Source organism: Pinus tabuliformis, chromosome 5_1 (assembly GCF_031772625.1).
Source record: "Pinus tabuliformis cultivar Carrire ecotype Pingquan chromosome 5_1, CPIR1, whole genome shotgun sequence".
NCBI lineage: Eukaryota > Viridiplantae > Streptophyta > Pinopsida > Pinales > Pinaceae > Pinus > Pinus tabuliformis.
Window position 1 is genome coordinate 906601603 of NC_142305.1, and position 18071 is coordinate 906619673.

The 18071-nt window shown below is 37.2% G+C and overlaps 1 pseudogene; it reads left to right on the forward strand.

Moving 5' to 3' along the window:
- The window catches only part of LOC149167750 (ADP,ATP carrier protein 1, chloroplastic-like), a 52127-nt pseudogene that overhangs the window by 19955 nt on the left and 14101 nt on the right, over positions 1-18071 (forward strand).

Consider the following 18071-nt stretch of genomic DNA (forward strand, 5'->3'; position numbering starts at 1 on the left):
AACCATGTTCTAGCTATGCACAAAGTCCCTCTTTGTGTGTACAAGTTGTATCCGCTATGTAAGCATATGTAGCAATCACACACGAAGTTGTATGCACTATTGCACAAGCGTCATCGCGGTCGTTCAATGATATATCACAAGTGTCGCACTTGTTGCTCACACTGTCGATCAGTCACACTGAGTATATGTTGTCTTGATGGTTTGAGGTGTCTTGTTGTCGAGTCATGTTGAGTGTAAGTTTGCAAGGTTGTGTATGCACAAGTTCACTCGCTCACACACTCAGTCATTTTGCTGAAATTATGACGACTGGATAACCCTCTAACAACCGGACCTTCGCTGAGATGCATTGCACAGTTTCAGCCCTCAGTGATAATGTACTGCTGCCCAGAATTGTGTAGAGCTTGAGGTTGTCTCCTAGGCACCCTGTACTATGCAATCTTGGAATTGACCAGACTGACTATCACCCAGAACAACGAAAAAGTTGCTTAGCAAGTCATCTCAATCTACGTTGCCCGCAAGTAGAACCATCAAGCCTCCAGTTGGTCAATTAGAGAGTTTGACCAGGCAGTGACCCCGGGCCTCACTCCTCCAAAACATTACGCAAAAGATGCCAAGCATGCCTGCTTCTGCTGACTAATGAAACTAAACAGACATGTTAGACAGACACCCGCTGCCTTTCACTGCACTGCCCGAAACAAAATGCACATTTTTTTTCATCCAGTCACCCTTGGCAGCTGACTTGCTGCTCATCTTGAAAACTGTGCAGTTTTCATGAGCAGTCTCCAAGATACGCAACATCCTACTCAGCCCAGAAATTGCACATGGATTTCCAGCAGGCCAGTGTCCCACCTCTGCGCAGTTTTGGCCAGCAGCCTCCCCGAAGAAATTGCATAGTTTTCATTGCCAGTCTCCCCTTGCTGCCTACACTGTCTCCCTAGAAAAACTACACAGATCTACCCTCCAACTGAGCCGGATCCCACAGACAGTCACTGTTGATCCAAATTTCCCATATTATCCTCCCAGTGACCTCTGCGCAATTTTCACTGATAATTCCCGGAGCCCACATCCCGACTCGAAATGTGCTCTGCGCAGTTTCAGAGCCTTATCCTCTCTCCCAGTCACCTGCATCCGAAAGAGAAAGATAATGCATCATGGTAGATTAGGAGATTTCCTGATTTGATGCCATCTCGTCATGAGTGATTGCAGATACATGCACATGGATGAGACATGACATGACGATGAATAGGATGAACAAGGAGCGCATGCGAGGAGATTGGTTCGCGAATGCACGAACAAGGAATGCATGCAAGGAGATTTGTTCATGAACAGACAAACACATGGAGTATGCCAAGTACAAGCGAAGGAGAGACAAGCACGTGAAAAAATAAAGTGAACACCAAGACCATCGAAGACTCTGCACACGTTTCCATGCGGAGGTGAAGCTATGATACACCAAGAGCACATCCATCACTCAGCAACACTGTAGCTCGACATGGACACCACCAAAAACATAAACATAAACATACCAACATTGTCGTGTCGAGTTGTTTCATGAGTCATCTTGGCCACATCACTACTGTGGGCCATACTATTGTAATCAATGTAATGTAACATGGATTTCTAAGAGACCCACATGTAAATCTGAAGAGCCATGTAAAGTTGAAAAGTCATGAAAGTCAAACAGTCAAAAGGGCTAGTTTTTACCCTTGGCTAGATATACCCCTCATTTGTACATGCAAAGGACTTTTCACGTTGGCTCCTCCCACATAGCCTTGAGAGTCTATAGTCTTTTCTTTGAGGAGCGAGCAATGGCTCCATTGCCCCACTATCGGGGTTAGTGATGTAATGGTGTACCGAGATGTCTTGGAACTTTTTATTATTTTAGAAGCCTGATAACATGCCTGTTATAGGTCTATTTGGGCACATCACTCCCAGTCATTCAGATCGGTACTCTTAGGGCTCATTAAACCCTAATTCAGTTGCTACATGCCCTAGACAAGTCATCACATTGAATGCCATCATTCATGAGAGTTTCCTAGCGTGAATACATCCTGAAATGACTCCTTGAGGGACCAACGCAACCTTGGTCAGGGGTAAATGTGTTGCAAATCACTTAGGCCCATTCAAGCCTACTTTGCAGAGCACTTAGGCCCACTTTGACTTGTGCTGCGCGAGATTGAGCGAAATCTTCATAGGGTTCTGGGAATATTCCTACATTCTAGACCATTATAGAATATTCCCACCTCTTATCCTCTCCTATGAGCTCGAAATTGGATAGGGAATGAATCAAATAACCTCCTATCCTCTCATCCCTTCCTCCATGGAAACTAACTCCCAAATTGGAAAGCCATTCAATGCCCAATTTATGACAAAACCACCTCCATTTCCCTATAAATTGAGCACTCATCATAGTGATCAGGGGCTAGACTTTGAGAATTTGTAAGGAGATACTATTGGTTTGAGGTTTGAGATTGTAAGCAAGTATTGTTATGCTGCCAGAGTGTTGTGCTTTTGGTGTGATGAAGGATGGAACTCAAGCTGGATGAGTGACATGGGATCAAACTTCTTTGGTTGTAACTCTTCATTCTACTTAATAAAGTTGTTTACACATTTTCCCATATTCTTGTCTTTATGTATGATGATTATATGTGTAAATGCTTTCGATTTTATTTGCTTATAATAGATAGATCTATTGCTTCGATCGGTTTTTTCCCTTTGTTTATAATTACAGGTACTTATTGAGCGGATTCAGTTTGAGAAGGAGCGACGAGAGCTATTCAAAGGAGACAAAGGGAAGCGAAAGATAACAAGTAGGTCCCTTATCTTATTTATATTCTATAGGAAAAGGTTAAACTCTTTAAATTTGTTGTTCTAAGTGGAGCTACCCACTTAGGGAAGTTGTGTTTATCCGTAGATGCAAAATTCCACGTAACAAATTGGTGACCATACTGGGGAACAATCATCGTTCCGGGTATTTTATCCTCATCCTAGTACAACCTAGTAGACTTTACTTACTTCCATAGATCTTATTTCAGCTTTTTTAAAGTGCTTTTTGGTAAAAGTTGTGCTTGAAATTCCCTTGAATGACCTCTCTGGCACCAGCGCAGGCTTGGTCTAGACACAGAGCGTTGTAGAGCACCCTTGGCTTGATGACATTGCTTTGAAGCACACTGTCTCCCATTCAGGGCTGCGCTAATCCTCCTTAGGTAAAAAATCCCAACTTTGGCTTGGTTTTTTCCAAATTTCCTTCTGTTTTTGCTTGCTGAAAGATCAATGGTTGTTGTGTCTCTGAAATCAATTTGTGTTTCCTTTCCTATATCTACTTTGGCCTTGATTGTTTAGTGTTTATTAAATGATTTCTTTATCATTATCAATTCATTGTCAAAGTTGGCTTATAGTTGATTAATATTCGCTGAAAAGAAAGTGTCGCAAAAGTATTCATTTCTTTCGAAAAGGAATTGTCGTAAAGTCTTCGTTCTTGCAAAAATATTGATTGATTGTATTTGCATTAGTTTCCTTTTGTTCATCTCAACATTAAGGAATTGAGAAGAAAAACTTGCATCGTGCATTGAAAAAGTTTGTGTGTGCTTATATGAATAGTTTAGGGAAATTGCATTAGATGTGCTCTTTGTTCTATGATCAAACATTCTGATTGCTCTATCCCTTGTAGTTAAGGTTTTTTTTTGGTCTTTACTTATTAAGGTAAGTTAAGGATTTAATTCCTTTATCAACCCAGGAAAGTACACTTAGAGGCACTCACCTAATGTATATAGATCTAGAAATATCTAGGGTTCTAATGATAGCCTAGTGAAATGAAATTAACAATGCTCTCTTACAAGAGGTCCTTCCTTGTCTTTTCAAACACTTAAGCATCAATTTAGATGAAAGAAAATATAATGTGAATCTTATTCCCTATTTGAAAAAACAGAGTATTAATGACTGGTTAAAAATCCTATCATTCCCTTACAAGAATCTTGCTCAATAGAATCCTTTCCAATCTTTGGATCATAACAATTCAAATCAATTTCAACACCTAACTAATCCAAGCAACAAATAAGATAAGTAACTTTGAAAACCAATGAAAGTTGAATCCCTTACAAGAATCACTTATCTAACTGCAAATTGAATTTAACAATTACAAATCTGAATCACTTGGAAATCAAACCATGAACTATCTTTGAAATTAAAGCCAATAAGCAAATATCGAAATTATGCAACAACAAGCATATATGTCAATCTTCAAGATTAGTATTGGTTGAGTCCTTTTACAAGGCTCTTTCACAAAAAATGAAAATCCTTTCCAATTAACAACTTCAATCTCATAACCTTTCTTACAACACATAAAATAACCTCTGAATTTTAAATCTATCTATGCAACTAGTAAAGAAACTTTACGGCAGAGTGTACCAGCGTAGTGATGAGGGCCCTTCAACACTTCACAAGCACACTATAAAATGATTAAGAAGAATATGACTATTGTATCTGAAGGCATAAACTCGATAGTGAAGTCTGTATTAAGTCTGGAAATTAAAAATGCATAAACTGTACTTTCATGTGTCCCAAATCTAGCAGAAACATAGTTTTTCCTCCTAGGTTATTTATCACAAATCCCATAACAAAAGAAGTTATTCCTGCTCCATATTATCCTAACAGAATTCTATTGATTACATCCAAGAAGGTCGAAATTGGATCAGTTCCTTCATTTATGCTAAAATTCTTAAAAATAGAAATTATTTTGTTCACAAAATCTGGAAATTCTGCTAAAGTGGATGGGTTTGACCAGCGTTGACCGGACACCTATTTTCTTCAAAACTGAAAGTGGTTAGGTAATCCACCATCTGTGTACATTTAGCTTCATGCCCACAATCTTTGAATTCGCCAACCTGTTGTGCAACATGTCAAACCATGGAGCAATTACAAGAAGTTACAACATCTTGTAATTTTCTAAAAAAATGTCATTTTTAACACAATAATTTCAAAAATTAATTTCAAGCTAAAAATAATGATAATGACATCATATCATTTAGTTTATATGGATTATAGCTGGAATATGAAGGTTAGATGGTCAAAAATGATAATCAAAAGAGGATTTTTAAGTGAAATGGACAGTCATAATTTGATACCAACATTCCCCCACACTCAGGATAATTCTAACCTGTCAAATTTTGCCTTCTGCCTCTGCTGCCCGAAGTAAAGCATTGATGTTCATACTCTGTCTTCAAAATTTGATACTTGGTTTTAATTGCCTTCTTTTTCTTGTAAAGTTTATAGGCCTTCCTACAGATTTGCATTTTATAATCTTTGAGTTTCTTAACCTTCCTTTTCAACTTTTCATTTTCATCTTGAAATTTCTTGCTTTGTATTTTGAGTGTTTCATTTTCTCTTTTCACCACACTTTCCAAAACTTTGGACTCCATGAGTTGTTGCTGTAATTTCTCAACTTTCCTTTCCAACTTCCTTTTCTTCTTTCCTGAGAATTTATGTTCTTGTTGTTCCTTTTCCTCGTCTTTTATTTCCAATCCTTGTATGTAATCATATTGGGGCTATTTTAAAATGTCATTTTCCTCCACCATTTTCCCTTTCTGACCAAACTTAGTCTTTCTGGACTTCCTTGTGTAGGTGGTAAAAATTTTATCTTGTTCAACTTTCTCAGCTTCCTCTCTTACCATTCTTCTTGTCTTGATACTGCTGCTGGATGGAACAGAGTTACTTTGTCTGTACTCTGAAAAGTCTTCCTCTATAGCATCTACATCAATCAATAGTTCTGCATGTTGCTGCCCTTCCTTTAAATTCTGTTGTTCTTCCTGTGAATTTCGCTGCTTTGCTTGCTCCTCATCTGCTATAAACTCATTAGTCACCAAGAATTTCTTCCATGTCACACTTATCTTTTGCAGTTCAAACTCAATCAAGATTTTTACCAAACCAAAATGGTATAGACTCCTATCCTTGTTTTTTCTTTGTTTTTGTATGGTCTTAGACATCTTAGTTAAGCTTTGCAAAAGAAAATAAGGCAAGCTTATAACACAGTCCCCTCTTAGATGCATTAGCAGTTTGATATGATAGAGGAACACTATACTATATCTGCCTTCACAAGTTATGAATTTCTGAATTACATAAACTATTTCATCCCATGGATGAATGAGCCAACTCCTAGGAATCCCTGATTTCCAGTTAACTGATGATACCCTTGTCCTGGATATGAAATGTGTCCATGTTTTCTCCTTGAACTGCTTTGTTTTAAAATACTTCTCCCCTTCTGGGCTTATGCCTGTTGCTTGAGCAATTGTATCCTCTGATATTCTAAAAGATAAGTTTCCTACAGTAGCTCTTTCCCCGGTGAATGAAGAGGCAAACTCCATGGTTGTTAATTCATTGTGTCCATTGAATTTTTCTAAGAGTGTTAACCACTGTTTTGCCCTAAAGATTTCTATGCAGTCGTTATGCACTTTGGAAGGGTCGAATCGTTCTGGCTCTGTTCTTTTTTCCATGGCAAAAAAAAAAATCTCTTTTATCCTATGTTGTAAGAAAAATTTACCAAAATTCTGCGAGAAAACTACCTGGGCCTGTGTTATGTTGAGTGCTATTCGTATGCCTTTTATTCCTGTTTAAATGGAGGCACTGCTATTTTTCGATTGAAGGCTCCCTTTCAACCGGTCCCATCGAATTTTCCTTATGTTGTGGCCCTTTCTATTCGTATGTTGACATTGCTATGGTCAACATAACCGTACACAATATCCAGAGACAAGGTTTTTCAGTCATTCGGGTTTTGTTTTTAAGGAACAGAGCAACATTTTCTAAATTTGGCTTCAACAATAAACATGACACAACATTTCTCTTACCTCATCGTTTACATTGATGATGGATTCCTCTGTTCTAATACAACATGCAATTATGGAATGAACCCTTGGTTTTTTTCACTCAGCATCTAAATTTCCCAACGTTTACATGATGAGTTTCTGGTTCCCTCATACATCATTTTAAGTGAATGTAGATCCCATGTCTACACTCAGTGTTTGAATGATGATAACCTCTACCTACACATCATTTTGGATGATGATAGTCCTGATGGCTTATGAGCAGCAGCCTTATATAGTTGAAATGATGAGATTGGGTATGTTATAATGAACTCAAGAAACAAATCGTGAGAGCGTCGGGTCATTATGATTTCTCCGTACTAGCTGTTAATCCTCATTACGATAGCATACCCTTTGTCGATCATATATTTTTTATGTTCTAGATTTAAAAAAAAATTAGGTTGAAAACCATAAAAATTTATAAATCCTTCATCCTCATGACCTGATCCCATTCTTCAAAATTCGGATCTGTAGCTACTAATTTATGGATTCTAATTTGTAGTTGCTGACTTAATTAGTTCTGAGTATGCATGCTTAGTTTTAGTAGGTTTGTTGGTACTTATGACTGTAGGTTGAATGTTGAATTAGAAATGTATGTACAGGATAAAAGATAGGCTTTAAGGATCAGGTTTAGGGATATGTACAGGATAGAAAATCTAGTTTTTAAGAGTAGGAATGACTCCTACAGGATATAAAAATGGGCATGTATGATATATGATAGGTTGGATATTAGAAACTGAAATCAATTAACATCATAAACCATTATTTAAAACTTGGAATTAATAAAAGAAATTAAAAGTATTAAAATGAAAATTCTTACAGCCCTTTGATATTTCTTTGTTTGGAAGCTAGCTTTTGTTGTTTGATATGTTCAGGCATAGCAGAATGTGATGGTGTCCATTTCTCTCTTAAGTGTAGTCTCTTTCTTCTTAGGTGCAGTCCAGTCTTCTTCTTTGCAATCTTCTTCTTCTTAGGTGCAGTCTTCTTCTTTGTAGATGCAATCTTCCTCTTAACAAATCCCATTTTGATAATGTGCATAGAACAGGTCCCTTTTCTGAGAATGAGAATTTGTATATAACAGGTCCCTTTCTGAGAAATTGTATATAACAGGTCCCTTTCTGAGATATGTTCCTAAGTTTAAAATTTGATCAAATCCTTTGAAAAAAATACTGAACAACAATCATTTTTTTTTTTGTTGAGAATCCATTAGAAAATGTAAAGACAAATCTCTTCCTCTGCTGGAGATGAAATTAGGGAGATGGAAAAGCATGAACAGGTTCAGACTTTCTTCTCCCCTACTGATGATTTGACTTGTCCTCAAGTCATGTTTCTTTGAGAATGCTTTTATTTTGAAATTCAAACTAAAGAAAAAGGAATTCTTACAAGCCAATTGCTTGGTTTTCTCGTAAGAATTCGTGTTTAGAGTATGCCATATCTGGTTTTCATATCTAAACATTATTTTTTTTGTTTTTGTTTTTGTTTTGTTTTGTTTTGTTTTTTGTTTTTTGTTTTTTGTTTTGTTTTTGTTTTTGTTTTTTTTGTTTTGTTTTTGTTTTGTTTTTTGTTTTTTTTAAGAAGGGAAAAAAATTGATTAAGGCTTAGATATTACAGTTGACTGTTGTACTATCTGTACCTCCTTTTGTTGTGATACTGTCTCCATGAAATCTTCTTTGCTGACAGGCTTATGATAGATCTTTAGCCTGTGTCCATTCACTAGATATGTTTGTCCTTCCTGGTCAATTGTGGTGAGTTTGACTGATCCATTCTCAAAGACTTCAATGATTTCATAAGGGCCCATCCAATGGGTTGTAAATTTGGCTTTATAGTCTTTGAATTTTGAGTCAAAGAGTAATGCCCAGTCACCAACTTGAAACTCTTTCTTCTTAATTAACTTATCATGCCATTGTCTCCTTTGTTGTTGTATCATTGTTGTCCTTTGCACTGCCTGCTGTCTCATCTCGTCTAGCTGATTCAATTGCATGATTCTTTCTTGTTGTGCTTCAGAGAGATCTATTCCTAAGTCTGTAGCTAGTTTATAAATATGTATTTTAAATTCTATTGGCAGCATGAATTCTTTGCCATACACTAGCTGATAAGGTGTAAACCCTGTTGTGTTTTTTCAGGTGATTCTATATGCCCGGAGTGCTTCATTGAGCTTATCTGCCCAATACTCCCTGTTTTTTGCCACTGTTTTGTCATGATCCCTTCTAGTGTCTTGTTTGTAGATTCCACTTGGCCATTGGCTTGTGGATGGTAGGGTGTACTCCTTCTGTGCTTGATTTTGTACTTGTCAGTAATTTCTTGAACCAGTCTAGAAGTGAATTGAGTCCCTTGGTTTGTTACTATCTCTCTGGGCACTCCATATCTAACAAAGATTTCTTCAAAAAGGAAATTGATTATTGTTTGTTTAGTTACCCTTACAAGTGTCTTTGCTTCAGCCCATTTAGTCACATAATCGGTACATACAAGAATGTACTTCTTACCTTTGGATGGTGGATTGATGGGTCCAACAAAGTCGAGAGCCCATTTTTCAAATGGCTCTAGATGTACTTGTGGCTGTAGTGGCATCTCATCGGAGGTGGTTGGTCTGCCCATGCGTTGGCAGTTGTCACAACTTCTTACATACTTATTTGAATCTTTGAAAATTGATGGCCAATAGTAACCAAGGCTAAGAATTTTGTGTGCTATCCTTTTGGCTACAAAATGGCCACCACAAGGTTGATCATGGAATGATGTTAGTATGTCAATAATTTCATCCTCTCTAATGCATCTTCTAATAATCATATCATAACCAGTATAAAATAAGTCACCATTAACCCATGAATATCTTGCACTTTGTTTGATGAGTCTTTTCTTCTCCTTCGAACTGAAAGATGGAGGTACTTTTCCTGTGGACAAGTAATTAGCTAAATCAACATACCATGGAGTTAATACTGAAATTGCAAACAAGTGTTAGTTAGGAAATGAATATTCAACTGGAAATGCTTCACCTGGATTTTGTAGTCTAGAAAAGTAATCTGCTACCTGGTTCTCTTTCCTTGGTCTATCCAGTATGGTGAGATTAAATTCCTGCAGTAAGAGTAACCATCTGGTGATCCTGCCATTAGTAATAGGTTTTTTCATTAAGTATCTAATGGCGGAGTGGTCAGTGTGAACGAGGACTTCATATCCAGTTATGTAGTGACAAAATTTGTTCACTGCATGTATAATTGCAAGCATTTCCTTTTCCATTACTGTGTAGTTGAGTTCAGCAGGAGTCAAATTTTTACTGATAAAGTAAATGGCATAAGTTAAAGCACCTTCTTTCTGCCCTAATGAAGCCCCTACTGTTGTATCGGATGCATCAGTTGAGATGTGAAAAGGTAAAGTCCAATTGGGTCCCCTTAAAACTGGAGCAGTGCTTAGTTTCTCTTTTAGTTTCTCAAAAGCATTTTGACAAGCCTCATTCCAATTGAAGGATACATCTTTTGCAAGAAGTTTAAACAAAGGCAAAGCTATCCTACTAAAGTTTTCAATAAATCTCCTATAATAGCTTGCATAACCAAGAAAGCTTCTTACATCTTTTTGATTTGTTGGAATTGGCAATTTGACAATAATTTGTATTTTGGTTTGATCTACCTTGATTCCCTCGGGAGAAATATGATGTCCTAAGACTATTCCCTCATTCATCATCATATAACATTTTTCATTGCTTAAAGACAAGTTGGTTTCTATACATCGTTGTAAAACTTTCTCAAGATTTTGCAAAGAATTGTCAAAGGAATCACCATATACTGAAAAATCATCCATATATACCTCAGCACATTTGTGGACCAGATCAGCGAAAATTGCTAATAATACTCCCTAAAATGTTGCTGGAGCATTACACAAGCCAAGTGGTAGTACATTGTAAGCATATGTGCCCCAGGGAAAGGTAAATGTTGTTTTGTCTTGGCCTTTTGAGGCTATGTTGATCTGTTTGTAACCGATAAAACCATCCAAGAAAGAAAATGACATTTTTCCAGCTAATGTATATAAGACTTGGTCAATAAATGGCAATGGAAAATAGTCTTTAAGGGTGGCTTTATTCAGTTCTCTATAGTCAACACAAACTCGCCACTTACCATTTTTCTTGGGGACTATTACTAGCAGAGATACCCACTGGCTGTCAGAAATGGGGTAAATGAACTTTACTTTTAGTAACTTCTGCAATTCGTCTCTTACAATCTCTTTGAGCATGGGGTTCATCCGTCTCTGTGGCTGCCTCACTGGTTGAATACTAGTGTCTATATAGATATGGTGAGTGCAAGTTTCCGGGTGAATTCCCTGCATGTCAGTGTAGTCCCAAGCGAATTCCTTTTGGTATTTGGTGAGAAAATCAAGCAATTTCCGTTCCTGAGATGTTTCTAGAAATGCCCCAATGTTCAATGTTTTTCTTGGGCTGATTTCTATAGTCTTGCTTTGTGTGTTTGTAATGGAGTTGATTGGAAAGATATCTTCAAATAATGTTTTTAGAGAATACATGGTACAAGTCTCCTGAAAGCTTTGTGCCAATATTTGATCTGCAACAGTGTATTGTTCATTTCTCAACTCCTCTGAAACATCAGGTTGAGAGATAAACATTTCCACTAAATCTTCATTGTTGTCCTCCCCGAAATCATAAATTTGATTGATGCTTAAAACATAGTATATTTCTTCGTTATCATTGTATTTGTCATCAAGCCATAGGTTTTGTGTTACTGTTGGAGCTTGTGCTGATGGGTACAAGGTAAGTTGTTTTCTCTTTGTGCCTCTAGAAACGATCATGTTACCAGATCTACACCCAATGAATGCATCATCAATTGCCAACCATGGTCTGCCAAGTATGAGTGGGTATCCTCCTAAATTTGATTTTGGCTGGAGTACTAAGAAATCAACTGGATACTCCCAAGAGTCCAGTGAAACAATTATATCTTCCAGTATCCCTTCAGGAATGACTTTAGAGTGATCCGACATTTGACATTAAGCCAGCCAAATTGCCAATAACATGTATTGTTTGTCGATCAAATCTTTTCTTTGCAGGCTTTTGGAGACAGAGTTCTTTAATGGCTTTGGTATAAATCATAATATCCTTGATTGCCTGGAGTAATGGCATTTTGACATACACATTTCTCAATTCATCAAGAACATCGAATTGTGGCAATGGTGTGGGTAATTTTGGTTGAAGTAGTTGTTCTGGAAATGGAGGTGATTGTAGTGTTTTGATTTGTTGACCCTGTTCTAGATTGTTTTGTGTTGGATCATTTTGTTTGTTGCGTGTTGGTTTTTCTTGTTCATCAATTTGACTCTATTTTTGTGACTGTGTTGGAACAAGTGGAGGTTATTTTTGCAAAATTTGACTTGACCTTAGTTCAATGTTTTGCAGTGGCAGAGTTGGGTACAATGGTCCTTCATCCATGCTGTAAGCTGGTATATCTATTCAGTTGTTTGGGTTAGCTATGGGTTGAGCTGGTAGCTGTGTGGGTTTAGGAGGTTGGTTGGATGGTAATTGTAACTGTGGTGAATGTACTTGTGGAGGAGCAGGTAAGGTTTGCTGAGGATTTTTCTATTGATAAGCAACTGGTTGCTGAGGGTATTGTTGTGTATATGGCTGAGAATATTGTTGCTGATAGTGTTGGGGATATGGCTGAGGAAATGGTTGTTGATATTGCTGAGGTGGTTGTTGAGTAAACTGTTGAGGATAAGAATATCCTTTCCATCCTTGTTGTGGATAAGTTTGTTGTTGTTGATTAAACCAATTTTTCCAAGGCATAGGGACATTCCAGGAATTTTGAACAGGCGTGTTATAATTTGCTGGATTTGGATTTTGAAACATACATGGAGGTCTTGGCTGCCATGGCCTTCTAGCTCCCATGAAATACATGTTCTCGATTTCTGCGTTGGCTTCCAAATTATAGTTTTGCAAAACTTTCATTTTTGTGCAATCCTTGGTGTCATGATTTTCTGTACAAAACCCACAAATCTGCACATTATCTAAAGGACATTCTTTCAAAGAATGTTTTTGTCTGCATTTGGGACAGAATATAGATAACTCTTGTTCTTGTTCATCTTGTCTTTTCTTTTCTTTTAAAGTGTCTATTTGATTCCCCAAAGTACTTAGAAGTTCTGTTTTGAAATCTTCAAATAGATTGCCTAGTTCAACTCTAGTGATATTTCCTGTGGCAGATTTAGTGATCTTAGATGTCATAGCTCTTCTTCCATTTCTTGCCCTACTTTTGGAGTACTTCTGACACAAGTCAGCAATCTCATCAAAAGGTAAATTAGAAATGTCCCGTTTACCCATGAGATTGAGGTCATCTAGATATTCATCTCAGATGCCTTTAAGAAATATTGTTCGAATAAGATCAACAGACATGGCTCTATGTTTTGATTTTTGTAGATTATATGAGAATCTTTCTAAGTATTCCTCTAAGGTCTCATCTTCTTGTTGATTCATTCTAAAGATGTCATCTTTAGAATCTTTTGATCGACAGTAAGGTTGATACTTCTTCAAAAATATTTTTCTCATGTTATCCCAATCAGTGACTGAATGTTCACCTAATCCCATGAACCACCTAAGTGCTGCTACTTTTAATGTAGCAGGAAAAAGTCGAAGTCTATGTGCATCATCGGTATATCCATAGGTTCGGCATACTATGTCAAATTCAAACAAAAATGAATCAGGGTCTTCAGATGCCATACCATAAAAGTTTGGTAATACAGATGGCGGTATATTTTTCATTTTAATTTCCTCATCCATATACTCTCCTCTATCTTGAATTGGAAATTTAAATGTGGATTCCTCTGCCTCTGGTGGATTTTGATTTCCTCCAAACAGAGTATCATTTCCTTGTTTTTCTTCATTCTCTCTTTGTCTTCTCCTTTCTTCCATTTGTCTCTCATATTCTCTTAGTTGTTCTGCAGTAGGTCCTCTGGATCCTCCGTCTTCAGCCATTGTGATTTGTGACTTGTCTAAGGTTTCTATCTCTTCTTCTTGTTTTAGTTTTTGAGGAACAAACTGTTCAAGGATAGGTTGTTGGATTCTTGTACTACTCTCTTTTAGTTTCCCTACTATATAAGTCTTAGGTATATATCTTTTCTTTGCCCCATGAGCTAGTAGGATTTGTCTTTCAAAGAAAGTAAGTCTTTAGCCTGATCTTTGTTTTTCCTCAAGTTTTTCCACACTAACTTTTCCAGTTGGTGTTGTGTACTCAGTATTTTCTAATGGTTCTGCTCCTAATGGTGGGTTAGTTGTTGGTTGGGGGTTTTTTGTGAATCTTCTTTTCTCATCCCTAAATCTAGACATAAATAAACATGACTAAAAATTGAATTTAATTCTATGTTGTTGTTGTTGTTTTTAATATTTCTAGTTGCACCTCCCCGGAAACGATGCCAAAATGTTTGGTCTTTACTTACTAAGGTAAGTTAAGCTTTTAATTCCTTTATCAACCTGGGAAAGTACACTTAGAGGCACTCATCTAATGTATAGAGATCTAGAAAGATCTAGGGTTCTAATGATAGCCTAGTGAAATTAAATTAACAATGCTCTCTTACAAGAGGTCCTTCCTCGTCTTTTCAAACACTTAAGCATCAATTTAGATGAAAGAAAATCTAATGTGAACTTGATTCCCTATTTGAAAAAACAGAGTATTAATGACTGGTTAAAAATCCTATCATTCCCTTACAAGAATCTTGCTCAATAGAATCCTTTCCAATCTTTGGATCATAACATTTCAAAGCAATTTCATCACCTAACTAATCCAAGAAACAAATAAGATAAGTAACTTTGAAAACCAATGGAAATTGAATCCCTTACAAGAATCACTTATCTAACTGCAAATTGAATTTAACAATTACAAATCTAAATCACTTGGAAATCAAACCATGAACTATCTTTGAAATTAAAGCCAATAAGAAAATATCGAAATTATGCAACATCAAGCATATATGTCAATCTTCAAGATTAGTATTGGTTGAGTCCTTTTACAAGGCTCTTTCACAACGAATGCAAATCCTTTCCAATTAACAACTTCAATCACATAACCTTTCTTACAGCACATAAAATAACCTCTGAATTTTAAATCTATCTATGCAACTAGTAAAGAAACTTTAAGACAGAGTGTACCAGCGTAGTGATGAGGGCCCTTCAACACTTCACAAGCACACTGTAAAATGATTCAGAAGAATATGACTATTGGATCTGAAGGCATAAACTCGATAGTGAAGTCTGTATTAAGTCTGGAAATTAAAAATGCATAAACTGTACTTTCATGTGTCCAAAATCTAGCATAAACATAGTTTTTCCTCCTAGGTTATTTATCACAAATCCCATAACAAAAGAAGCTATTCCTGCTCCATATTATCCTAATATAATTCTATTAATTACATCCAAGAAGGTCGAAATTGGATCAGTTCCTTCATTTATGCAAAAATTCTCAAAATAGAAATTATTTTGTTCACAAAATTTGGAATTTCTGCTGAAGTGGCTGGGTTTGACCAATTTTGACTGGACACCTATTTTCTTCAAAACCGAAAGTGGATAGGTAATCCACCATCTGTGTACATTTAGCTTCATGCCCACAATCTTCGAATTCGCCAACCTATTGTGCAACATGTCAAACCATGGAGCAATTATAGGAAGTTACAACATCTTGTAATTTTCTAAAAAATGTCATTTTTAACACAATAATTTCAAAAATTAATTTCAAGCTAAAAATAATGATAATGACATCATGTCATTTAGTTTCTAAGGATTATAGCTGGAATATGAAGGTTAGATGGTCAAAAATGATAATCAAAAGAGGATTTTTAAGTGAAATGGACAATCATAATTTGATACCAACAATTTTCATTGTTCAAAATCAAATGAAAGAGTGATTATCATATTAGTTACATTCTAGGAATTTCAAAGACATCACATGGTGAACTTGAAAGAAAAATTCTTAATCAAGGTCAACTTAGAATTAATCTCAATTAACCTAATGGAGCATTCTCACCTAATGCAAACATTTAGTGGTTCTAGGCTAGAGATGTGTTCCAGTGTCGTAAAACATAGCAGTTGTCGCTAACTTGTATGCGATACATTTCGAGTGCGATACCTCATTCCACGTACGTGAGTATATCGTAGCTCGTCCACGTACCTTCGGGTATATAGGGCGGTGTTACAGTACATAAATTATAAAGGAATGCTCTCACTGTGCGGTTTCACATTAGACAACGCTAACACGGATTGGGCCTCCACGTACTTTCGGGTATATATGGGAGGACTACATTAGGTTGCTATCCATCCTTAGGTAACCGAGTCAGCCGCCTTGTACACTGTGATACACCGAACATAGCATTCGAGGAGATTGCCTGCCCGTAATTCTCGGTTCGCCGGGAGGTATTATACAGTTCACAGTTGCTTGGTAATCCTTTTACCTAGCTTACCCCTTTTTGTTTATTTATTTTTGTAATAAAATCAATCAGCGATCATGGAGGAACATCAACCCTTACCCCATCGTTCGCGGAGGACAGTGAGTAAACCACCTTTATTGCCCGAATCTACACCTATCTGGTCAAAGCGATCTCATTTGACTGAATCCAGTACATACCAAACTTTTGTTTCTTCATCTAAATTACCAGAAACACCTATACCGGTAAGTACTGTGACCCCATTTACTCCTACAATTACTGGTACATCTGTTACTGAAGTGGAATCTCCACAATTACCTGAGGACACTAGAAGTGAAACGGTAACCCAAGTTGTCCAACAAGAATTTGGTTCTCAACCCAAAGTTGTTCAACAAGAAATTACTTCTGAACCTAGATCTGTTCAACTAGAAATTGATCCTGAACGTATCACCATTCAATCAGAAGTTACTTCTGAACCAGAAGTTACTTTTGAACCAGAAGTTACTTCTGAACTAGAAGTTGTTCAAGAAGCCCAACCTAAACCTGTTGTTCTTTTATCAGAACACTTGGATCTTGAAGTTGAGCAATCAGAAGATGTTACCATACTGGAAGAAGATCGACCGGTACATCCTCAGACATCCGTAACTATTGAGACTTCCCATTTACCTCAGGAAGAAATACCAGAAATCTATTACGGACCTGATGATGAAATCCTTCCACCCGGTTTGATTTCGATAGAAGAGGAACCTAAGGAAGAAACACCCAGAACTCCATTTCTTTTTGGAATTGGACTTTATCTTTATCCTCATACTCCTTATTTTACTGCTCGTTTTGATCTTGATTACTTTCAGACACCCATTGATTCGTTAGGAAATTTATTTGAACATTTGACTATGGCACAGTCAACATCCCAGACTGTACCATATGTTACAGCTATGGCAGAATCTTCTGCCGCAACCTCTTCGATGTTTACTACGACACTTGAGTCACATTTGTATGGTGTTCCATCCGTCCCATCAGGTTACCAATATTTATCTGGAACCCACTTAGGTGTTGCTTCTAGCCCTTGGTCTTCACCCATGTCCTCTACAAGAATTTTATCTGGCTCTTCATTAACAGATATTGAACAGCTTGACCCATCAAGTCAATATCAAGCTGGTTCATCTGGTTACTGTCCAATGTATCCGCTTTACACTGGATTACCCCCATACGGAGAACAATATGCACAATCTCCTTATCCTCCATTTTCTGGGGGGCAACCATATGTCGGTATGTCGTCGTCTTTAGGTCAGCCTGGAATCACTGTCTGTTAGTGGCAGCCAACAATGCCCGTTCAACCAAGGCTTGTGTATCCATCACAACCTATGAAATCTGTCTCATCCATTCCTACTACGCCTATTGTTACTGCTTTACTGCAGTCGCAAGCTCAGTTAGTTGTATCTCAACCTGTGCAAGCTGGTTCTTCAACCTCAGACACCTAAGTTTCAGGTTTACAGATTCAGCTTCCTCAGGCAGTTTTACAACAACCACTTGTGCCTGGAGTCCAACAACCTCAGGCTAGTTTACCTTTTACTGGAATGACTCAGACTTACACTGGTTTAGTGTATTCACAACCTAGTCAAGCTTACATTGGTGGGAAACAACCATTAAATCAACAACAGTTGTTCCAACAGCCTTGGCAGCCCAAATATCAACAACAGCAATTCCAGTAGTACCAACCTCATCCTGGACTTGGTCAAAAAGACTATGTTGGGTTTGGACAACATCAAATGTATCTTGGTGCTCAACAACCACCTTATACCAGATTTTCTCAACAAACTTACCCCT